General features: G+C 39.9%; 1 long non-coding RNA gene across 2 annotated transcripts in view; it reads right to left on the bottom strand.

Moving 5' to 3' along the window:
• The window catches only part of LOC121032890 (uncharacterized), a 253659-nt gene that overhangs the window by 216494 nt on the left and 11977 nt on the right, over window positions 1-25188 (bottom strand). The window contains exons 2-3 of one of the 2 annotated variants that reach the window (XR_005791578.1): window positions 12443-12556; window positions 6291-6301 (exon numbers count right to left, since the gene is read on the bottom strand). This is a non-coding gene — a long non-coding RNA (uncharacterized LOC121032890). Of the gene's footprint in view, window positions 1-6290; window positions 6302-12442; window positions 12557-25188 lie in introns of those variants that run through there. The other variant, XR_005791577.1, reaches the window with a different exon arrangement.

Genomic DNA, 25188 nt, shown 5'->3' with positions numbered 1-25188 from the left:
AGTTGTTCCTTCTCCTAACCTGTGTGCTTATTCTCATATATCTTACTTCAACATGTTTAATTATCCCAGAATATAGTGTTATTGTTTCGTGTTAAGCAGTCCATATTCTTTTAAAGAAATGTAAACACACATACAGACATATATATAGGTGTGTCTACTTATTGAATAATTTTGAAAAGGTATTTTATATTTATCCAGATAATTCTCTTTTCTGGTGGCCTTCAATTGTCTTGAAGATCTAGGGTTCCATTTGGCATCATTTTTTCCTTTAGCCTGGAGGACTTCTTCTGGAATTTATTTTAGTACAGATCTGAAGATTTTTTTTAATGTTTATTTATTTATTTTGAGAGAGAGAGAGAGAGAGAGAGAGAGAGAATGAGCAGAGGAGGGGCAGAGAGAGAGAGGGAGAGAGAATCCCAAGCAGGCTTCGTGCTGTCAGCACAGAGTCCCCAGTGAGGGCTTGATCCTACAAGCCGTGAGATCAAGAGTTGGATGTTTAATGGACTGAGCCACCCACGTGCCCCCTGCTGAAGATCAGTTCTCTCAGTCTTAGAGTATCTGAAAATGTTTTTATCTTACCTTAGTTTTTGGAGGATATTGTCACTAGATAACAGGATTCTAGATGGACAGCTTTTGTATTATCTTTTAGTAGTTTAAAGTGCTTCTTTCATTGTTTTCTATAGTTTAAGATTATTATTATTTTTTATCTCTGGTTTCCAGCAGCTTGACTCCCATGCGCCTAGAAGTGGTTTCCTTTGAATTGGAGTCCTTCAAGATTCTTTGATCTGTAGGTTAATATCTTTTAACAATTGTTTAAAATTCTTGGCCCTTATTTCTTCAACTATTTCATCTGTCCCATTTTCTCTCTCTTCTCCTTCTGTTTTTCCAATTACACATGTAATGGAGCGTTTGTTTGTGTGTGTTCTTGCACTGATCTAAGATCTTTTCTGTTCTCTTTTTTGTTGTTTAATCCACTCAGCTTGGGGCACTTTGTTCTGGCAGCCCTCGAAAACTAATGGAGTATATACTATCTCCATGTACTTAGGGAAGCCCACTATAAAGCATTCATGGGTTGGTTCAAACCTGATTTGTGGCTGGAGTTCCTTAAGATACTAACTGCTCATGCCAACCTACATGTGGCCACTAGAAGCTCATCAAAAGAGTTGAACAGACAGCAAATATGCACCAGAAAAGATGCTCACCATCACCAGTCATTAGCAAAATGCAAATTAAAACATGAAATGCCACTGCATTCTCTTTTACATGACTAAAATAAAAAGACTGACACCATCAAGTGCTGGTGGGAACATGGAGAAAGTGGTACTCTCATACACATTTGGAAAATGATTTGATGGTTTCTTTACTTTCTAAAAATTTTTTAATGTCTATGTATTTTGAGAGAGAGGGAGACACGGAATCCGAAGCAGGCTCCAGGCTCTGAGCTGTCAGCACAGAGCCTGACGCGGGGTTCGAACTCATGAACTGTGAGATCATGACCTGAGCCAAAGTTGGATGCTTAACCAACTGAGCCACCCAGGCACCCGTGATGAGTTTTTAAAATTATGATTTTGTAGCTTATATGGCTTATTCTCTTATTTTTAGGGGGGAACAATGGTCTCTTGTACCTTCCTATCTCCCAACCAGAATTAGAATTCCTCTATATGTTCAGTGATTATCCCACTTATCTGACACAAAATCCTAGAATTGAGGAAAGGATATACCCGAATTCTATCAAACAAAGGATAATAAATCATTTTGCAAACCATAAATCATAAAGCTTCATATATGTAAATGTATCTATGTTTTTCAACATCTGAGACAAGAAAAGAGTGACATAAAACAGGACACAGCTATGACTGGGCAGATACTAAAATCCACATGCTTTGACTCTTAGTCTGGTGTTTCCCTGCCACACAGTGTTTTCTCTATATCGGAAAATACAACATCAAATTGAGAGATGTAACATCATAAATTGGTCAATTTTCCTGCAAATGAATAAATACATTTAAAAGAGTTCCGATAAAAATTCCAACCAGACTTTGGGAACAGAAGGCAGAGAGCAAGCAAAAACAACAACAACAATAACAGCAACAACAACATGAACAAGTTAACTTGACAAAATGTCTATTGAGTTCAGCCTAAAAAATAGCTACCCAAAAATAACCAAAAAAATCACTGAAAAACAATTAATAATGAATTACAAGCCTTGGAGGGTGTGAAAACATATAAAAGAGTTACGATAATTAAAAGTGTATTATTAGTGAATAAGTAGACAAAAAAGTCAATATATTCTGTTCTGGAACAGAAATTCTGAAAGCAGATTCCAGAACTCAGTGTATGACGATAATGACATTTTAAACTAGTGATTAAATAAATGGTGCAGAAAAATATGGAAGTACTTGGGAATGAACAGTAGGAAAGCTAAAGTCACGGCCGTTCAGGTGTCCATATCGGAAGGGAGGTGATGATGGTGGTGGTTTTTAACAAAATCTCCCATGTGCTCCTTCCATTATATTTGTTGTTTGTTTCACTTACCAGTGAAATGTTTGGACTAACCAACCACCTTGCAAAAAGTCACTTAACCAAAGCGAGCAACATTTTTTACAGGCAAATTTTAAAGAATTGGGATTTCTTTTATATTACTGCAGTGGAGAAGCCTGGGGACTATTCTTCAGATGGTTCCAAGGCTGGGCTATTATTTACAGATACTCAGTGAACATGAATTGAATCCTTCCTGTGAGCCGAGCAGCACTGAGGATACAAAAGCGCATAGAGTTCAACCCTACCTTCAAAATCCCATTTAACCGATCAGTGAGTCAACACACTGTCTCCAATGTACATTATCTCCTCACTTACTGTTTGTTACGATTTAGGTATAATAGGGGCACGAAAAAATACCACGTACAAATATGAAGCACAAGAAAAGTTATTCAATACAGCTTTTCTTTATTAGATCACTGAAGAGAAATTAAACAGGATTATTAGATTCTGATGCCCATGTCTGAGGACGCTCACTCCAGCAAATTTGCTGAACAAGATGGATCTTCCAGGTTCTCCCCTTCACACCACAAAGCAGTCACAGCTGGATGCTTTATCATCGCTCTACCCTCTCCCCGAACAAATCTGACAAGCTGATCGCATTAGGCCGTGACATACAAAATATGGCATAATTGTAGACTGTAATCATCATGATGATAGCTGACTTGATAAGAGAGGTCAAATCCCATTTTTATATCCTGAATTTCTAAAATATTGTTTCGTCAAAAAAATCAATTTCTCATTTTTCTAGCGTTAACTTGAAAAGGGTATAATTGATCAAGCCTAAATCCCTTACATCACCCAGGACTCTGTGAAAGGCTCATACCCAACAAGCCACTTGAGTTAGGGACAGGCACACAGCAGTTGTCCTCGGCATCTAACACCCATGGGCCTGAGCAGCTTCAAAGCAAGAACACGTTTTACATCCTTTGGTTAAGACTGTGGGGAAAACACAGGCTCATGGAATATAGATGCTCAGCTGGCTCATTTGGGTTTTGTGGTCCAATTTGTGGATGAGATATTTATAAAATCCGGTGATCACAATGCCGTCTCATTAACATTCGTTAAGTGAAAAGCACAAAGTACAGGATGGGAACTCCAGTCTGAGGGGAGAGGGAAGAAGATGAATAGGGAGAGATGGGTTTTCCTACCTCAGCACTGGCAAAAAGAGACGGCCAGAGGGAGAGGGTCCTTTCCTTTAAGTCAGACTTTCTCCTTACTGAAGGAAAAAGGGAAGGCCAGAAAGGAGAGTAGCTTTTCCGCTTGTCAGCTGTGTTTGATCCCTAAGCGAACCAAAACCAAGGCAAGCCCAAGTGGACTTCCCCATGAATCTGAACTCTCCCTTCCTCGTATGATTTGCTAAGGAGACACCTTCTCCATGATGTCTGCCTAGACTAAACTTACCCTACGAGATGTTTGCATGCTCAGTGAGACTGTATGGACTAGACTGAATTCAGTGTTTTCAGCACAAAGTTGCTGTTGTCGCCTTGTGACTGGTCCCTGCCTCTGTCCCTATGGGGAGGCAATGTGACTTCCAGAAGAGAGCCAAGGCTACACAGTCAGGAGAGCCTGGACTTCAGTCCCAGGTCTGGCATATACTTGTTGTGAAACCTCTGATAACACCCACTCGGCGAGGACGTTACTACAGTGAGGGGTGTCAGAGCAAGGGTTACATGAATTATACAATATCTGTCTAATGAGTAGGTAGTCGATAAATGGTAGCTACAATTATGATGATTTTACTGATATCACGGACTTTTCTTTGCTGGTCAATCTCAAATCCACGTGTGGCTTAAATAATGCATTCCACACAGAACCAGCAATACAATTATTCACTCAGTAGACACTCAGTAAATACCAGCTCAACATATGAATGATGCTGTGCCCAGAGGGGGAGAATTTGAAAGTTGGACTCTATCTTCAATGATTAATCAAATTCAGTGATGATGGCTATGGTATGCTCAACAACTTTACTTGAGGACCGTGCACAAATTTCAGAAGGGTCTCCTTTGTCAATTACAGATTAACCTAGATCTCTGAGATTCTTCCCTCCAAAGACCTTACCCCACCCTGCTCCTCCTCTCACACACACATGCACATACAGAGAGACAGAGACAGAGAGAGTGAGAGTGAGAGAGAGAGAGAGAGAGAGAGAGAGAGAAAGCAGGGATTATTTCTATAGTGCTTAGAATCACTGACATAGAGCCAGAAATTCCAAATGAGGACACAGAGACCCAGAGGCAGAGGCTGTCACACAGTCAACAGAAAAACCGCACTCCACGTTTGTAGCTTTTACCCACATGTATGTGTTTAGGGACATAGGGCAGAGGACAATCAGCTGCAAAGCACTGCTTCTGTGACTTTAATCCGACCCTGCCTTTTGTCCCTTTCAATGTGCAAAGCAGAGCTGCATGCATAATTAACCCTCTGCAGGCTGAGATTGTTGGAGCTGTTCCCAGTGAGGACTAAATCTGTTCCCTTCCTGAGGGCCACACACAGGTTAAGGGCTGGAAGTCAGAGGAGGATTTCCTAACCCTACTACCTGAGAACAATCAAAGGGGCTGCCCTCTAAGCTTCTAGACTTCTCAGACCATGGGGCTGGACTTTAGTAAGCAGGCACCCCTGGAAGGCTTGGCGGTGGAGTGAACTGAGCACCGCTGATGCAGTGATTTGGGGGCCTTAAGGTTTCAAAGCTCTGCTTCCAAACCTGTTTATGATGGATCAGTTCTTATATAGGATAGATTGTAACATACAGAGTCACATTTTCTTTAAAGGTAGGACGACAAAATCCCCCATCCTACTCATTAAAATCCAGGGAAGAAGTCTGGAGAAGATATTTTGTGTTCACTCTTCAACATTAGACACTTAACAGTCTTGGTCTGCCAGCTGATGGTTCCCTCCTCATAGCTGGAATATCCTTCAACCCCCTGTTCTATCTCCCAAACACACACTCTCTTTGCGCCTAGGTTTCCCTCTCAATTCTGCTTCATCAGCGTAAGTAGAAGCAGCAACTTGGAAGACATTCATACTCCCTCCCACCCAAAGTCTACCTCCTGTACCTAACTGCAACTTGTCCCCAAAACAGCTGCTATAGAGACCCACCTTGGCGTTAAAGTAATTCTTCAAGAAGGAGGGCATAAGGAGCACCATAAACATTGAGGCACCCATTACTTTACCCACCTCCTAGCAAAGGTCCTGAGAAGAGTAGGAGCAAAACTGGAAAGTCTAGAAGGGTGGAGAGCTCAGTGTACATGGTAAAAAATGGATCAGCATGTTAAGAGAATGGCAGACCCACGGAGAGCACCAAAGTTAGAGAGGGGAGTTAAGTAGCCAGCAGTTCTGGAGTAGAATGAAAACGAAAGCCTCACAATAGAAAATGCAAAGAAGTGAAATGAAGCTTGGTCAATATTCATTCACTCATCTATCCATTCATTCATTCATTCATTCATTCATTCAATGTAGATTCCTTGATATACCAGGCACTGTTCTGGGCACTGCCCAGTATAATAAAAAAAAGTCATGGCCTTTGATGTCAGCCAGGTCTGTGTTGAGGGACTAGCTCAGCCTATTAAATATAGGTACTTAAATCAACGAGCATTGGTTTTCTCCTGTTTTGCCAGGGGATTAACTGAGATAATTGCACACAACACAGTCCCTGCAAAGTCATCAATCTTCCCATCCTCCCCTTGCCCTTGCTCTACAATTCAACTAAAGTTGACTCTTTTTTCCATCCTGGAAGTCCTAGCTGTTGCAGACAATGACCCTACCCAAAACACTGAGTTTCAGAAAGGCACTGAACTCCCTGGGCCCTGGGGTTCAAGCAAGTATTCATCTGCAGAGCTGTTTTATCTCCAGAATCTCAGCAGGGCAAGGTCTGCAGCCATGCTTGATGGTGAATACTATTTTTCCTTGAAAACAATGAACCACTGCACAAATGAGCTGACAGTCTCTGGGGAGACCTCATAAACCAGACAGTGTCATGAACCAACCAGTGGGAGATGAAAACGTATCAACACGGTTTACCAAGTAATGGTTCCAGGCTTATTTCAAAAGGAGAAAGGACTGGTCCAAAGAACTCATAAATTAAATCCTCAGGTCATCACCATGAGGCTGGGGCTGTCACCATGTATGGCTCCTAAAGCCAGGGCTGTAAGAAACCACTGCATGGTATAAAGTCAAAAGGAACAACATGGCAAACATAACGCCTAAGCAGCTGGGGCCCCTGCTGTCCTGACACTTGCACACAATGAGGACACCCACACACTCAGCCCAACTTGTGTGTAGTTCTGGATGGAATACAGAATGAACTGTAGAATTCCCATTTAATGGTAAGGAGTCTGGCTACTAACAGCTCACATACAGTTGGATTTATCCAGTTTAAGGACCTCGTTCATTCATTGGACAAGTATTTACAGAGCACCTACAATGCACCAGACATCATTACAGATGCTGGGGAAACAAGTACGACTAACACATGGGCCTGAACTCCTGCATCTCACACTTTAGTGAAGAGAGATAGACAATAAACAAATAAACAAGGATGGAAAGAAAAAAAGGAAAAGAAGGACAGGAGAAAGGCAGGCAGTTTCTTCTTTGCATTTATCGCCACCTAAAATTAAAAGCTGGGGTCATGTGTTAGAGTGACTAAGTGACCTGAAGGACAAGGAGCCAGCCATGCAAAGATCTGATAGCATATGTTGCTGCCTCATATTTCATAGAATCATGTACTTTTCTTATTGGAAAAGACCTCGGTTATCAAACCCAATACTCTCAATTTATGAAACTGAAGCTCAGGGAAGTAACATGATGTTTTCACACACACTGGAAATGAATCAGGGTTCTCCACATGGGGACTGCCCTGTTTATTTGTTGGAAGGTCTAAAGAGACACATGATAATTACCCAACAGATAGGGATTGAGCTAGTATTTTTTTTTTTTTTTTTTTTTTTGAGCACTGTGATAGCCACTCCCCAGAAATGCAATTCTCCACAGAGAAATGAGAAGCACACAAATGAGGTAAGCAGAGATCCATCCTGTGCTGACTGGAGGGCCTGGGCATTTGGTTCAAAATAGCAAGGAGAAGGGATTCACCCCAGGAGGCTGCCTGGAGGAGGTGAAGTGTGAAGTGTAGGACAATCCAAACAGGGGAAACACACTGGAAAAGGTGCAGGAAAAAAGAGGATGGGGAGGAGATGAGTTTAAGCAAACGAATGAGTAGGTAGAAGAGGGGTGGGACCTCAAAAGCAAGACAAAGGATTTAGGAGAGGAGGAGTTTCAAGGTGTTTCAAGAATGTATATGAATACGCCACCAGGATCACCCCATACAATAGCCTCACCCATCATTCTCACTCCCTCTGCACAAACCCCCAGCTCTCCCTGTAATCGCTCAGTGAATTTAGGGTGACAGTTCTAGATGGCTCAGAGAACCTGAACATTCTCAGGACCTGCCACCTCCTGGCTTGCAGAGACTGACACTTGAGGCCACCCCAGTTCACCTTGATCCTTTCTCCTCCTCCCCTTCACCTGTCCTTCACAACAGGTACCACACAGGGTACTCTGCACACACCAGCTCAAAACAACCGTCATTTATCCAGTCGTTTGCTCAGCATGTAATGGGAAACTCCTACACGCCAGGCAAAGATCTCATTTAACCCTCACAATAACCCCAGGAGGTACACACTACTAATTACAATCTTTAGCTAGCAAACTGAGTTTCAGACAGGTTAAATCATTTGCCTGAGAGAGGCATCTGGCCGGCTCAGTCAGCAGAGCCCGTGACTCTTGATCTCAGGGTGGTGAGTCCTAGCCCTGCACTGGGTGTAGAGATCACTAAAATAAATAGATACATAGATAAACAAACAAACGCTAAAGAAAATAATTCACACAGCTGGAAGGTAATGGAGCTAAGACTTTTTTTTTAATGTTTATTTATTCTGAGAGAGAGAGAGAGCACAAGCAGGAGAGGGACAGAGAGAGAGAGGGAGAGAGAGAATCTCAAGCAGGCTCCATGCTGACGTGGGGCTCAATCTCACAAACCATGAGATCATGACCTGAGGCAAAATCAAGAGTCAGATACTTAACCAACTGAGCCACACAGGCGCCCCAGAAATGGAGCTAAGATTTTAATCTGGGTCGTTTGAACACCAAAACCCACATACTTTCCAATTTTTACTATAAAAACATTCAAGTACAAAACTGTATAAAAAGGAAAAACAAGCTTTGCCTCCTTCCTAAGTCAGCCTCAGCCAGCCCTAGCTGTTTGGACACTAGGGGTATTTTGGTTGTCTCTGAAATTCTTTTTAGTCCTTGACCAAATTTCCTGGATGCAGCTCAACTATGGGCAATTGGCCCTGGCATCTATTCTTGCCAACTATTATTTAATCCTTAATCCAGGAAATGCAGAACTGATTGTGTCTTTGAACCTTCCTAGACGGCATAGTGCCATCATCTTTTTGAGATTAAAAAAAAGAAGAACTGGTTATAAATGGAAGTGGTCCAACAGGGATCAGTCATGAGCAGGTGCAGAGAGAACATCTAAGGCTGCATAGGCCGGTGGCACAAACTCACAAATCCTCCAGGACGACTGCACCAGCCCATTGCCTACAGCTGCACGAGGGAGCCTCTCAGGACTGGGAGACATGGGAGGGAAGAGGCTGAGCCGCTTCAGCCTAAAGCTGAGCCGCACTACAGCACACGCAGGGGTAGCCTGCATGGGGTAGCAATCTTCCCAGGAGGCAAGGCTGCCAGTGATGCACCCGTCTTCCACTTTGTGCAGAAAGTAAGTGGAAGTTACATATACGTTAACTCAGGGACAATGGCCTAGCCAGTTAGTCAGGGCCTGGCGGGAGATAATTTGGGAGCTTGGGGAGAAGGAGGTTTGAGAAGAGGCATTTGGATGACCTATGGGAGAGGGCATGAACACAGAAGATCTTTGCAGTACATGTTAATTCCCACCACAGAGCATCTCTGATGGAAGAGATTAAACAACAAAGTTGACAGTGAGTTGGCCTATCTTTGTCATCAGCCACCCCGGTGCTGGGATAATGCCTGAATAAACATAGCAGCCATGATTGCAGGGATAAAGCCTATAAATGAGTCTAATAGCACAGGCTCTCAGTTACCAAGTGCCAGCACCAAATACTACCACATACCCAACATATGACACCATCCCTCAAAGAGATCAACCAGTCACTTGGTGGCAAGTCAACTACATTGGACCTCTTCCACCCTGGAAAAGGCCACAATTCATCTTGACTAGGAAAGATACCTATTCCAGGTGTGTGTTTTCCTTCCCTGCGCACAGCCCTGAACAGTTATCACTATCCAAAGACTTATAAGAGTGCCACCAACTTGGGATTTCACGAAACACTACCTCAGACCAGGTGACCCACTTTGCAGCAGAGGTACTGTGGCAGGGGGCATATGACTGTGAAAAACACTGGTCTCTTTTTTTAATCTATAAGGGGTTCTCTCTCCCTGCCCCTCCCCTGCTCTCTCTCTCTCTCTCTTTCTCACAAAATAAATAAAATTTAAAAATTAAAAAAAACTGTTGCAAATTATCCTGCTTCTTCCAACACAAAATGTTCGACTGCATATATAAACAGAGATCAAAATAGAATGGGTTAAAAGATAGTACATTAAAAAAGTTTAATGTCAGGGGCTCCTGGGTTGCTCAGTCGGTTAAGCGTTCGACTTTGGTTCAGGTCAAGATCTCATGGTTCGTGAGTTCAAGCCCTGCATCAGGCTCTGTGCTGACAGCTCGGAGCCTGGAGCCTGCTTTGGATTCTGTGTACCCCCTCTCTCTATCCCTCCCACATTCATGCTCTGTCTTGCTCTGTCTCTCAAAAATAAATAAATGTTTAAAAAAAACTTTTTAATAAATACATAAAAACGTTTAATGTCAGAAAGTTCACATGAGAAAGGGTTAAGAAGACTCCGTCGATAAGGTCTCAAATAACCTATGGAAGTCATTTACTCTAATATTTTATGATGTCTGGAACACAGTACACACTTCCTATACACCTGGTATCAAACGAAGAGAGAGATGCTTTGCAAAACTATTCTGAAACTGTAACACGCTGCAAAAATGCCGGCAGTTTGATTACAACCTAATATACCTAATAGGTACTATTTTACATCTTCTCAGAGGTTTAGCCTCATTTCCTTCACAAAAACGGGGTCCTTCTCCTTCCTTTAACTTCAGAACAACTGGCACAGTGTTTGTCAACTGGTACTTAGCATCTTTCCCCTGACCTGCAAGACCGTAACCAGTGAGCAAAACCGTGCCTTGGCACCCTGTGAACACTGCAAGCACAAAAGCTTCGGAAAGACTCTGTTTAAGGGAGGGTTTTGTTTTGTTTTGTTTGTATCAGACTGTAAAAGACGAGGGGAAACTACATTTCCCCAAACCACCTGAAACGCCACCCAATGATTTGAAATGCATTTCTATCTGTCTGAATGTATTTCCAATCAAGTTATTTCTAATCATCTCTGATTTCAGGGCGCTGGTGTGTGTGCACCAATTTATCTTTATTTTTATTAAATAAGGAATCAAGGATGACATCTATCCTGTGCTCAAAATTTTTAATGGAACCGAAATCCTCTGAGGATTATCTTAAATCCGGGTAATATTCTTAAGTGGGACCTGAATGTTGCCAAATAGCTTCATGGTCAGAAACCTGTCTATCTGTCTTCTTAAAGTGATTCTATGAATTTGGCCCCCCGGGGTCATGAACCACTTCAGTGTTGGCATATATATTATGAGGAAACACAATGACTAAAAGTCACAGAACACTCAAACAAATGCCAGATCAGAATGATTAGGAAAAACTCCATCAATCTAATCCATCCCATTTAACCTCCTCTCTGTTTAAAAAAAATTGTTTTTAATGTTTATTTTTTTGAGAGAGACAGAGACAGAGACAGAGAGATGGAGTATGAGTGAGAGAGGGGCAGAGAGAGGAGACCCAGAATCTGAAGCAGGCTCCAGGCTCCGAGCTGTCAGCACAGAACCTGATGGGGGGGTTCAAACCCGCGAACCACAGATCATGCACGACCTGAGCTGAAGCTGGACGCTTAACCGACTGAGCCACCCAGGTGCCCCTAATCTCCTCTTTAACCGGCCCCAGATCCTGTATTCCTTTCCTGTAACTGAAACTGTTTTCCTTCATCTCCTTCTCTTTATCTATGTTAGTACCCCCAGTGCATCAGTCAGCCAAACAGCTTTCTTTTCCAGAGCCATCTCAGATCTCACTCCCCAATGAGGCCTTCTGAGTATGCATTAATTTCCAGAACCCAGCCTCCTTTGTGAAACTTGGAATTCCCCGCATGCAAATAACTGCTCCAGAGGCCACGCCAGGAACTGTTCGCCACTGGTTCCTCTCCGCGGGACTAAGAGCCAGGCATAAGTCACCACTTGCTCTCATGTAAACAGTTGTAATAACTACCAAGGACACTGAGTTGCATTATTTGAACAAGACATGAAAATAACATACTGCAAAAATTTTTAAATTCATTTCTATTATAATTTTTTAATGTTTATTTTTGAGAGAGAATGAGAGAGAGGAAAGAGAGGCAGAGCGTGAGCAAGAAAAGGCAGAGAGGGAGACACAGAATCTGAATTAGGCTCCAGGCTCTGAGCTATCCGCACAGAGCCCAAGACGGCGCTCAAATTCACAAATCATGAGATCACGACCTGAGCCAAAGTCACTCAACCGACTGAGCCACCCAGGTGCCCCGATTTCTATCGTAAAATATTTCTTCACGTTAATGATCTACATTGACATCACACTGTAAGACTCACTCATACCTAAGTTAAGACGCTGATTCCCACCACAGCGGCCATGTGTCACATCAGCTTTGGTAGAGTACCTGAAAGCATCCTTGCTGTGTTCCATTTCCTTACCTGCTGCTCTGTACTGGAACAATACAATGGGAGCTTTAGTGCTGAAGTCTCGATGGTGGATTTTATGTGTCTTTCCAGCATACTGCTTTCTTCACGAGGTCTTCAGTGGTTGCACTTAAAGAAATGAAAAGAGATGAAAACTTCAAATGCCATTGCAAGCTAAGGAAAGGACCATTTTTCAGCAAAAAGTTCAGAAACCATCAGTCCTTCAGATCATACCATGTAGACTGTCACTTTTCTGTCAAGCGTGTTCTGCATTAATTAAAAAATGCTTATATGTTGATCAAATTAATGAATAGATCAAAGAGGAGAGAGAGAGAGTGCGAGACAAATGCTCAGAAAGCAGGAGACCTATTTCTAGTCCTCTCTCTACCAATAAACTATGTGGCCTCGGACAAGTGACTTAGCCTCTCTGTATCTTACATACCTCACTTGTGAAACTGACACAGTTTTATCTTACTTCCTAATGCAGAAAACTAGAAAGGAGCACAACCCCCTATTTTATAGATAAAAAGAAACACTTAGAGTAAGTGACTTAATATCAGAAAGTCAGTAAAAGAGGCAGGGCTACAACCCAGGAATCTAGGCTCGAGTCTCCACCTCGTTTTCTGATTTATTCCAATACAACAAGATCTAAAACCTTATGAAATAAGTTGGGTATTATAGGCCTATTTGACAAAGAAGATAAAAGTGAGGCATGAAGAAGTCATGTGGTTCAATCATGGCAAAGGTTTGACTAGAACCCAGGCATGCTAATGTCTAAGCCAGAGTCTGTCTACTATATCAAGCCAAAGTGCTCTAACTTGACCTCTTGTTTTTCTTTTTGAAAATATAAAGGTAAACTTGCCCCCAAATAGGTATATTTAGGTATAGCAAATGTCCTAGAAGGCCCAATCTGAATCCTATTTTGTTGGTTTCTTCTTTTATTACTTGAATCCTTCCCCTTTATTTGATCATAATAATTTTCTATTATGTTTCCACTATCTTAAGATGATGTTTACATCACTTATTTTCAATCTTTCTTCTCTGAGATTTGCATTTAATGATATAAATTTATCTCTAAACATAATTTTAGTTGCATCTGCCAAGTTTTGCTAAGTCATATTTCCATTAACATTTGATTCAAAATATTTTGTGTTCTTTGATCCAAGGTAATTTAAAAGCACACTGCCTAATTCCAAAACTTTGAAGAATTTTCTAGTTATATTTTTTAATGTTTATTTTTGAGAGAGAGAGAGAGAGCATGCAAATGGGGGAGCAACAGAGAGAGAGGGAGAGGGAGAATCCCAAGCAGGCTCCACACTGTCAGCACAGAGCCCTAAGTGGGGCTCAAACTCATGAAACATGAGATCATGACCTGAGCCGAAGTCAGAGTCAGATGCTTAACCAACTGAGCCACCCAGGCACCCCTCTAGTTATCTTTATAATTAATTTCAGGCTTAAATCCTCTGTGGTCAGAGAAGTTACTCTGAATGAATAAAATTTTGATATCTGTTGAGATCTGATTTAAGTCCCAGCATACAGTTAATTTTGATAAATGTTCTATGTGTACTTGAAAATAACATGAATTCTTATTATTGAATGCTGGGTTCTATATATGTCTATTAAGTTGAGTTTGTTTATCACATTGTTTAGGTCTTCCATAGGCTTTCTGATTTTTTTTTTATCTGTGTATACTATCAGTTATCAACAGAGACGTGTTGCAGTTTCCCTATATTGTTTTGTGTTTCTACCAAATTGGCCCTTTTGTCTTCACAAAATCTTACTTATCTAAGTTAAAATATTTCTTCCCTAAAGTCTAGTTTGTTGAATATTACTTATATATTCCCCATTCTTTTTCTTTCAGTCTTCCTATCTTTATGTTCAGGGTATATCTATGAGTAGTATTTAATAGGGTTATATTTTTATCCAGTCTCATAATGGCTGTCTTTTAGCTAAAGCATTAATTCCATTTACATCTAAGCGATTACTGACGTTACTTGTATCATCCATCTTATTATTTGTTTACTATTTGTTCCACCTGTTCTATGTTTCTTTTTCCCTCTTTCTTTGTTTTATTTTAAACAAGTATTTACCATTCCTCTGCCTTCTTTTTTCTATTTGGGCCCTTAATGGATTGGGTGATGCTTACACATATTGAGGGGGACTATCTACTTTATTCACTTCACCAATTCAAATTCTGATCTCTTCTAGAAACGCTCTCACAGACACATGTGAAAATAAAGTTTTGTCAACTATCTGGGCATCCCTTAGTCCAGTAAAGTTGACACATATATTGACACATATAACTAAGCATCACAATGACCATGCGATGTTTATTCCAGAGATGCAAGCCAAGTTGAGTATTAGAAAATCAATGTAATTCACCATATTAACAAACAAAAGAAGAAAAATTACATGATCACATCAATCGATACATGAAAATTATCTGACAAAATTCAACACCCATTCATGATAAAACTCTTATAAAAACAGGAATATAGGGGAACTTCCTCAACTTGATAAAGAGCATCTACATGTAATGTTATACTAAATAATGAAAGGCTAAATGTGTCCCTCTAAATGGACAAAGCCAGGATGTCCATTCTCACCATTCTTGTTTGACACAGTACTAGAAGTTCTAGCCAGTGCCATAAAGAAAAGAAATAAAACTTCTATACATCATAAAGGAAGACATGACATTTTCCTTATTTGCAGATGACAATGAATGTCTACGTAGAAAATCCTAAGAACTCTCCCCCATTTAAAGAAAAGAACTAATAAGTAAGCTCAACAAGGTTTCAGGAGACAAGATAAACACATAAAATAACCATATGCCTATAAACAACAATGAATACATGAATACAAAAACTAAAAATACAACATAATTTACAATCACCCACCAAAATGAAACTCTTAGGGAAAATATAACAAAATGTGAATAGAACTGGTATGTAGAAAACTACACATCAAGATGAAAGAAATAAAATAAAATATAAATTGAATGACATACTATGTTCATGGATTAGAAGACTCAATGTAGTAAAGATGTCAATTATTCCTGAATTTATTTTTTTAATTACTCCTGAGTTTATACATAAGTTTAATACGATTCCTAGCAAAATTTCAGCAAGATTTTTGTAGATACAGACAAGATTATCCTAAAATGTATATGAAAAAGCAAAAGAACGAAAATAGCTTAACATTTATTAAAGTAAGACAAAGGAGAAAAATTTAGTCTACTTGATTTCAAGGCTTACTATATAGCTATAGTAATCAAGACGATGTGATATTAGTGGAAAGACAGACACATAAATCAATGGGATAGAAGAATGAACTCTAAAGTAGACTCATATATTTACACCCAACTGATTTTTGACAAAGGTACAAACATAATTCAAAGGAAGAAAGATAGCATTTTCAATGAATGGAGCTGAAGAAATTGAACATTCACAGGCAAAAAAGAAAAAGAAAAAGAACTTTGTTCTAAAATTCACACTTTATAGGGGTGCCTGGGTGGCTCAGTCAGTTAAGCATTGGACTCTAGATTTCAGCTCAGGTCATGATCTCATGGTTGATGGGTTTGAGCCCCCCATTGGGGTCTACATTGACAGTGCAGAGCCTGTTTGGGATTCTCTCTCTTCCTCTCTCTCTCTGCCCCTCCCCCACACTCCCACTCTTTCTCTCTCTTCTCTCTCTTTCAAAGTAAATAAACTTTTAAAAATTAAAATAAAATAAAAATCACACTTTATACAAAAATTAACTCAAAATGAGTCATGAACTTAAATCTTAAATATAAAAGTATAATTTTTTTAATGTGAGAAAATAGATGTAGGGCTAAGCAAGGTGTTATTAGCCTTGAGACCAAAAGTATGGTCCATAAAAGGAAAAATCGATACACTGGTTTCATCAAAATTAGTGTTTGCTCTGTGAAACTTCCTATTTAAGAAAGTGAAAAGACAAGCTACAGACTGAGAGAAAATATTCGCAAGCAACCTGTCTGGTAAAGAACTAATATCTAGAATATAAAAAGAACTCTCAAAACTCAATAATAAAACAAACAATCCAATTAGAAAATGGGTAAAAGACAGGGGAGGGGCCAAGATGGCAGAACAGCATGAAAGTTTTTTGTGTGTCTCTCATTCCTGAAATGCAGCCAGATCAACACCAAACCATCTTGCACACCTAGAAAACTGATTTGAGGATTAACACAATAATCTGCATAACCTGAACCACAGACCTCAGCAGGTATGTGGAACAGAGAGGCGAACTGGAGGAGAGAGAAGCCTCAGAGGGCAGGGAGCTGCTTTTGCTTGCAGAGAGATAACTGAGAGAGGACAGAGACAGGGGGAGAGTACGAGAAAGCATCCCCCCACCCCCTGCCTAAAAGCAGCTGGAGAGAAAAGGAAGAGTACGCAAGGAACTCAACAAAAAAGGGAGAAAGGAGAGAGTTTAAATTCCATCAAGACTATAAACAGGGGGAGCACAGAGTCTGAAACTCTGCAGCTCCATACCTGGCAGTACTCTGGTGGGAAGGGCAAATCCCCAGGAGCAGAAAGCAAGGTCCAAGGGGTACTCGGGCCAGACAGGAGAGTCAGTTCCCCTGCTGGGAGGACATTTGGTGGAGACTGTGCAGAAACCCCAGAGGCAAAGGTCCCAGTGGGCCCTGGAGAACAACCACATTCACTGGTGCTGGAACAAGGACATTAAGGGGAAAGCCTGGTGCCAGATGTGTGTTGTGATTTACCATAATCCCTGAAATGCTGCAGCTACACAATCATGTGAACTTTTTCTGGGGCGAGCTGGCACCCAGCTGCAGTCTCTGGGCATCAGCAGCATCACGGTCCCATGAACATTCCTGGGGGTGGGCGGTACCTGGCCATTGCTCAGTGAGACTCTCCCACAGAGAGTCAGGTTGGGTCAAAGCCACGGTCCCTCAGAAGTGAGCGGTTGGGAAACACAGCCGAATCTGAGATAAAACTCATGAGGGAGGTGCTGCCTGGCATTCTGACGGCTTGGTCACGGACAGTGTAAAAGCACAGAGTGGACAGAAGCCAGAGACAAAGGACAGCTGCGTGACTGGTGATCAGGGAGGACAGAGTCCCGATACTAGAGACTGGGTAGCTGGGTGATACCATTTTCACCCCTCCTGCACATGCGCATACACACCCCAACAACCCACCTCAGTAAGGTAAGCAGCTCCATGTAGTAGAGACCGGAGCTGTTACACTAAACCCTGCCCAACTGGACCAACCGCGCTCTTGAGGAGGAACACCACAAGTCTCTCCGCCTGCTTAGTTTATGAACTATAAAAGGCTTCATAGTTTGACTTCCAGGGGAAACCAATGTAATTTCAATCATATTTCAGTCGGTCCACTGGTCCATCTATTCAATTGTTTTTTCTTTTTCTTTTCTTTTCTTATTCTTGAATACAGAAAGAGAAAAAAATTATTTTCCATTTTTATTAGAAATATTTTTCTTTATTTTTTCTACTACATCTTTTACTTATTTGTAAATTTCTCAAATTCTATTTTACTTCCAACATTTCATTTTATTCTATTTCATTGTACTCATTTTTTCAAATTTGCAAACGTTTTCCTTGTTTTTCTTTTCTTATCTTTCTTTCTTTTTTCTTTCTTTTTTTTCCCCTTCTTATCTTTCCCTTTTTTTTCTCTAATCTATCAATCTCCTTTCAACAACGAGACCAAAATACACCTAGAATCTAGCATCCTTTATTTGATTTTTTTTGTGTTGTTTTAATTTTTTAAATTTAATTTTTTTACCTTATTAATTCCTTTCCTTCCTTCAAAATGACAAAATGAAGGGATTCACCCCAAAAGAAAGAACAGGAAGAAATGACAGCCAGGGACTTAATCAACACAGATACAAACAAGATGTCTGAAAAAGAATTTAGAATCATGAAAAGAATACTAGCTGGGGTTGAAAATAGATTAGAATCCCTTTCTGCAGAGATAAAAGAAGTAAAAGCTAGTCAGGATGAAATAAAAAAAAATGCTATAACTGAGCTGCAATCTCAAATGGATGCCACAGCAGCAAGGATGGATAAAGCATAGCAGCATAACAGCGATATAGAGGACAAACTTATGGAGAACAATGAAGCAGAAAAAAAGAGAGAAACTAAGGCAAAAGAGCACAATTTAAGAATTAGAGAACTCAGTGACTCATTAAAAAGGAACAACATCAGAATCACAGGGGTCCCAGAAGATGAAGAAAGAGAAAACGGGGTAGAAGGGTTATGTGAGCAAATCACAGCAGAAAACTTTCCTGACCTGGGGAAAGAGACACCAAAATCTAGGAAGCCCAGAGGACTCCCATTAGATTCAACAAAAACCAACCATCAACAAGGTGTATCATAGTCAAATTCACAAAATACTCAGGCAAGGAAAGAATCATGAAAGCAGCATGGGGGATAAAAAAGTCCTTAACCTACAAGGAAAGACAGATCAGGTTCACAGCAGACTTATCCACAGAAACTTGGCAGGCCAGAAAGGAGTGACAGGATATATTCAATGTGCTGAATCAGAAAAATATGCAGCCAAGAAATCTTTATCCAGCAAGGCTGTCATTCAAAATAAAAGGAGAGATAAAAAGTTTCCCAGACAAATAAAAATTAAAGGAGCTGGTGACCACTAAACCAACCCTGAAAGAAATTTTAAGGGGGACTCTCTGAGGGGAGGAAAGACGAAAAAAAACCCAACAAACAAACAAACAAACAAAAACCCAAAAAGACAAAAGCAACAAAGACTAGAAAGGACCAGAGAACACCACCAGAAACCCCAACTCTACAGGCAACGTAATGGCAATAAATTCATATCTTTCAATACTCATTCTAAATGTCAATGGACTAAATGCTCTAATCAAAAGATATAGGGTAACATAATGGATAAGAAAACAAGATCTATCTATATGCTATTTACAAGAGACCCACTTTAGACCTAAAGACACCTTCAGATTGAAAGTAGGGGGATGGAGAATCATCTATCATGCTAATGGTCGCCAGAAGAAAGCCAAAGTATCCATACGTATTTCAGGCAATCTAGACTTTAAAATAAAGACTGTAGGGGCGTCTGGGTGGCGCAGTCGGTTAAGCGTCCGACTTCAGCCAGGTCACGATCTCGCGGTCCGTGAGTTCGAGCCCCGTGTCAGGCTCTGGGCTGATGGCTCAGAGCCTGGAGCCTGTTTCCGATTCTGTGTCTCCCTCTCTCTCTGCCCCTCCCCCGTTCATGCTCTGTCTCTCTCTGTCCCAAAAATAAACAAACGTTGAAAAAAAAATTTTTTTTAAATAAAATAAAGACTGTAACAAGAAATGAATAATTAAGGGGTCTATCTGCCAAGAAGATCTAGCAATTGTAAACATTTATGCTCCAAATGGGGAACACCCAAATACATAAATCAATTAATCACAAATACAAAGAAACTCACTGATAACAATACCATAATAGCAGAGGACTTCAACATCCCCACTTACAGCAACAGACAGATCATCTAAACAGAAAATCAACAAGGAAACAATGGTTTTGAATGATACACTGGACTGGATGGACTTAACAGATATATTCAGAACACTTCATCCTAAAGCAGCAGAATACACATTCTTCTCCAGTGCACATGGAACATTCTCCAGAATAGATCACATACTGGGACACAAATCATCTCTCAACAAGTACAAAAATATCAAGATCATACCGTGCATATCTTCAGACCACAACACTATGAAACTCAAAATCAACCACAAGAAAAAATGTGGAAAGATAACAAATACTTGGAAACTGAAGACCATCCTACAAAAGAATGAATTGGCTAACCAAGAAGTTAAAGAAGAAATTAAAAAGTACATGGAAGCGAATTAAAATGATAACACCACAGCCCAAAACCTCTGGGACACAGCAAAGGCGGTCATAAGAGGGAAGTATATAGCAATGCAGGCCTTTCTAAAGAAGGAAGAAAGGTCTCACATACACAACCTAACCTTACACCTTAAAGAGCTGGAAAAAGAACAGCAAATAAAACCCAAAACCAGCAGAAAGACAGGAAATAATAAAGACTGCGCAGAAACCAATGCTATTGAAACAAACAAAACAAAAAACAAACAAACAAAAAACAGTAGAACGGATCAATGAAACCAGAAGCTGGTTCTTTGAAAAAATTAAAAAAATTGATAAACCCCTAGCCAGTTTGATCAAAAAGAAAAAGGAAAGGACCCAAGTAAATAAAATCAAGAATGAAAGAGGAGAGATCACAACCAACAAAGCAGAAACACAAACAATAATAAGAGAATATTACAAGCAATTATATGTCAATGAAATGAGCAATCTGGAAGAAATGGACAAATTCCTAGAAACATATACACTACCAAAACTGAAACAGGAAGAAATAGAAAATTTGAATAGATCCATAACCAGTAAAGAAATCAAATTAGTAACCAAAAATCTCCCCCAAAAACAAGAGTCCAGGGCCAGATGGCTTTCCAGGGGAAATCTACCAAACATTTAAAGAAGAGTTAACACCTATTCTCTTGAAGCTGCTCCAAAAATTAGAAATGGAAGGAAAACTTCCAAACTTTTTCTAGGAAGCCAGCATTACCTTGATTCCAAAACCAGACAAAGAACTACATACCAATTTCCCTGATGAAAATGGATGCAAAATCCTCAACATGATACTACCCAACCAGATCCAACAGTACATTAAAAAAATTATTCACCATAACCAAGTGGGAATTATACCTGAGATGCAGGGCTGGTTCAATATCCTCAAAACAATCAATGTGATACATCACAGCAATAAAAGAAAGGATAAGAACCACATGATCCTCTCAAAAGATGCAGAAAAAGCATTTGACAAAATACAGCATCCTTTCTTGATAAAAACCCTCAAGAAAGGAGGGACAGAGGGTTCATCCCTCAAGATCATAAAAGCCATATATGAAAGACCCACCGCTAATATCATCCTCAATGGGGAAAAAATGAGAGCTCTCTCCCTAAGGTCAGGAACAAGACAGGGATGTCGACTCACACCACTGTTATTCAACATAGTATTGGAAGTCTTAGCCTCAGCAATCAGACAACACAAAGGAATAAAAGGCATCCAAATCAGCCAGGAGGAGGTCAAACTTTCACTCCTCACAGATGACATGAGATTCTATATGGAAAACCCAAAAGATTCCACCAAAAAACTGCTAGAACCAATCCATGAATTCAGCAAAGTTGCAGTATATAAAATCAATGCACAGAAATAGGTTGCATTCCTATACAGCAATGATGAAGCAACAGAAAGAGAAAACAAGGATTTGATCCCATTTACAATTGCACCAAAAAACATAAAATACCTAGGAATAAATCTAACCAAAGAGGTGAAAAACCTATACACTGAAAATTCTAGAAAGCTTATGAAAGAAATTGAAGAAGACACAAAAAAACCTAGAAAAATAGCCCATGCTCCTGGATAGGAAGAATATTGTTAAAATGTCAATACTACCCAAAGCAATCTACATATTCAATGCAATCCCTATTAAAATAACACCAGCATTCTTCACACAGAACAAACAATCCTAAAATTTGTATGGAACCAGAAAAGACCCCAAATGGCCAAAGCAATCTTGAAAAAGAAAACCAAAGCTGGAGGCATCACAATCCTGGACTTCAAACTGTATTACAAACCTGTAATCATCAAGGCAGTATGGTACTGACACAAAAACAGACACTCAGATCAATAGAACAGAATAGAGAATCCAGAAATGGACCCATAAATGTATGGCCAACTAATCTTTGACAAAGCAGGAAAGAATATCCGATGGAATACAGACAGTCTCTTCAGCAAATGGTGCTAGGAAAACTGGACAGCAACATGCAGAAGCATGAACCAGGACCACTGTCTTACACCATACACAAAAATAAACTCAACATGGTTGAAAGACCTAAACGTAAGACAGGAAGCCATCAAATACTAGAGGAGAAAGCAGGCAAAAACCTCTTTGACCTCAGCCACAGCAACTTCTTACTCAACACGTCTCCAGAGGCAAGGGAAACAAAAGCAAACATGAACTACTGGGACCTCATCAAAATAAAAAGCTTCTGCACAGTGAAGGAAACAATCAGCAAAAGTAAAGTCAACTGACAGACTGGGAGAAGATATTTGCAAACGATATATCAGATAAAGGGTTAGTATCCAAAATCTATAAAGACTTTATCAAACTCAACACCTGAAAAATAAATAATCCAGTGAATAAATAGGTAAAAGACATGAATAGGCACTTTTCCAAAGAAGACATCCAGATGGCCAACCAACACATGAAAAGATGTTCAACATCACTCTTCATCAGGGAAATACAAATTAAAACCACAATGAGATACCACCTCACACCTGTCAGAATGGCTAACATTAACAACTCAGGCAATGACAGATGTTGGCGAGGATGCGGAGAAAGAGGATCTCTTTTGCACTGCTGGTGGGAATGCAAACTGGTGCAGCCACTCTGGAAAACAGTATAGAGGTTCCTCAAAAAATTAAAAATAAAACTACCCTACAACCCGGCAATTGCACTACTAGGTATTTATCCAAGGGATACAGGTATGATGTTTTGAAGGGGCACATGCACCCCAATATTTATAGCAGCACTATCAACAATAGTCAAAGTATGGAAAAAGCCCAAAATGTCCATCGAAGGATGAATGGATAAAGAAGATGTGGTATATATATATATATACATATATATATATATATACACACACACACACACAATAGAGTATTACTCAGCAATCAAAAAAAATGAAATCTTGCCATTTGCACTTATGTGGATGGAACTAGAGGGCATTATGCTAAGCGAAATTATTCAAAGAAAGACAAAGATCATATGACTTCACTCATATGAGGACTTTAAGATACAAAACAGATGAACATAAGGGAAGGGAAGCAAAAATAATATAAAAACAGTAAGGGGGGACATAACATAAGAAACTGTTAAATATAGAGAACAAACAGAGGGTTGCTGGAGGGGTTGTGCGAGGGAAATGGGCTAAGTGGGTAAAGGGTATTAAGGAATATACTCCTGAAATCATTGTTACACTATATGCCAACCAACTTGGATGTAAATTAAAAAAATAAATTTAAAAAAAATGAGAAAAAAAAGAAAATGGGCAAAAGACATGAATAGACATTTCACTGAAGCATATGTCCAAATGGCAAATAAGTACATGAAAAGATGTTCTACATTAATATCCACTAAAGAAATACAAATTAAAACTACAATGAGACATTATTACATAAATATGGACAACACCTAAGATGGTGAAGATGTAGAGAAACTAAATCACTCACACATTACTGGTGAGAAGATAAAATTATACAGTCACTCTGGAAAAAATTTTGTAGTTTCTTAAAAAGTGAAACATACAACTACCAGATAACCCACCAACTGCATAATTGGACATTTATCCCAGAACTGTGAAGACATATCTTTACACAAAAACCTGTACATGAAAGTTCATGGCAGTTTTATTCATGAAATAGCCAAAAACTGGAAACAATCTTCAACAGCTGCATAGTTAAACGAACTGTGATACAACCACGCCATGGAATAATATTCAACAATAAAAAGGAACAGATTATTGATATACAATCTACATATACCTTCAAGGAATTAAGCTGAGTGAAAAGCGATTCTCAAAAAGTTGTATACCATACAATTCTACTTACAAGACATTCTTAAGATGACAAAACTACAGAAATAAAGAATAAATTGGTGGTTTCCAAAGGTCAAGAAGAGTACTAGGACTTAAAAAAAAATGGAGGTCAGCATAATGGCAGAATAGGACATACCCAGCATTCATCGTCTCACAGAAACACTTGGCAACCACCCATAGACAAAAAGGTACCTTTGTGAGAGCTTTATAATCCGGATAGGAGGTTGACATCCCAGTGGAGCACAAAACTGAGGAATGTCACTTTGAGAAGACAGGACTATTCACTGGTTGCAGACCAACCAAGACCCAGCTTCAGACCTGGAAGCAGCCCTATTCCTCCATGGACTCAACTCCAACCCTTCTTGTGTGAGGTCCTGTCACCAGCCTTTCCATCCCACACCCCCAGTAATAGGTCCACCAACCACAGACCCAACTACAGACTCAGAAACAGCCCCATGGCTTGTTTGCTTCTAGGCTATGATTATGGAGGGAGTCTCACGCATCCATGGTCCTGTCAGGAGAAGGTCTTTACCTGCAAAAACCAGTCTGCAAAGATGGGAAGAGGTTACTCCTTCTTTAAATGCACAGACATCAACCCAAGGCTACAAGGATCATGAAGAATCAGGTAAACAGGAAACCATCAAAAGAAACTAATAAACCAGTAACTGACCCTAAAGAAATAGAGGTCCATGAACTGCTTAACAAATTCAAAATAATAATCCTTAAAAAGCTCAGTGGGTTACAAGGAGATAGAGATAGACAACTAAACAAATCAGGAAAACAATATATGAACAAAATAAGAAATTGAAAAAAGAGACAGAAACCATAAAAAAGAACCAAACGGAAGTCCTGGAGCTGAAGTACACAGTGACTGAACTGAAAAATTCAACAGAGAACTTCAACAACAGATTCAACCAAGCAGAAGAAAGATTAGTGAACTCACAGACTGGTTATTTGAAATTATCTCATAAGAGGAACCAAAGAAGAAGAAGAAGAAGAAGAAGAAGAAGAAGAAGAAGAAGAAGAAGAAGAAGAAGAAGAAGCAGGAGGAGGAAGAGGAGGAGGAGG

Source organism: Herpailurus yagouaroundi, unplaced genomic scaffold, assembly GCF_014898765.1.
Source record: "Herpailurus yagouaroundi ecotype Mexico unplaced genomic scaffold, PumYag 142, whole genome shotgun sequence".
Classification (NCBI taxonomy): domain Eukaryota; kingdom Metazoa; phylum Chordata; class Mammalia; order Carnivora; family Felidae; genus Herpailurus; species Herpailurus yagouaroundi.
The sequence above is the reverse complement of the archived record's forward strand: the minus strand, read 5'-3'. Positions and strand labels throughout refer to the sequence as shown.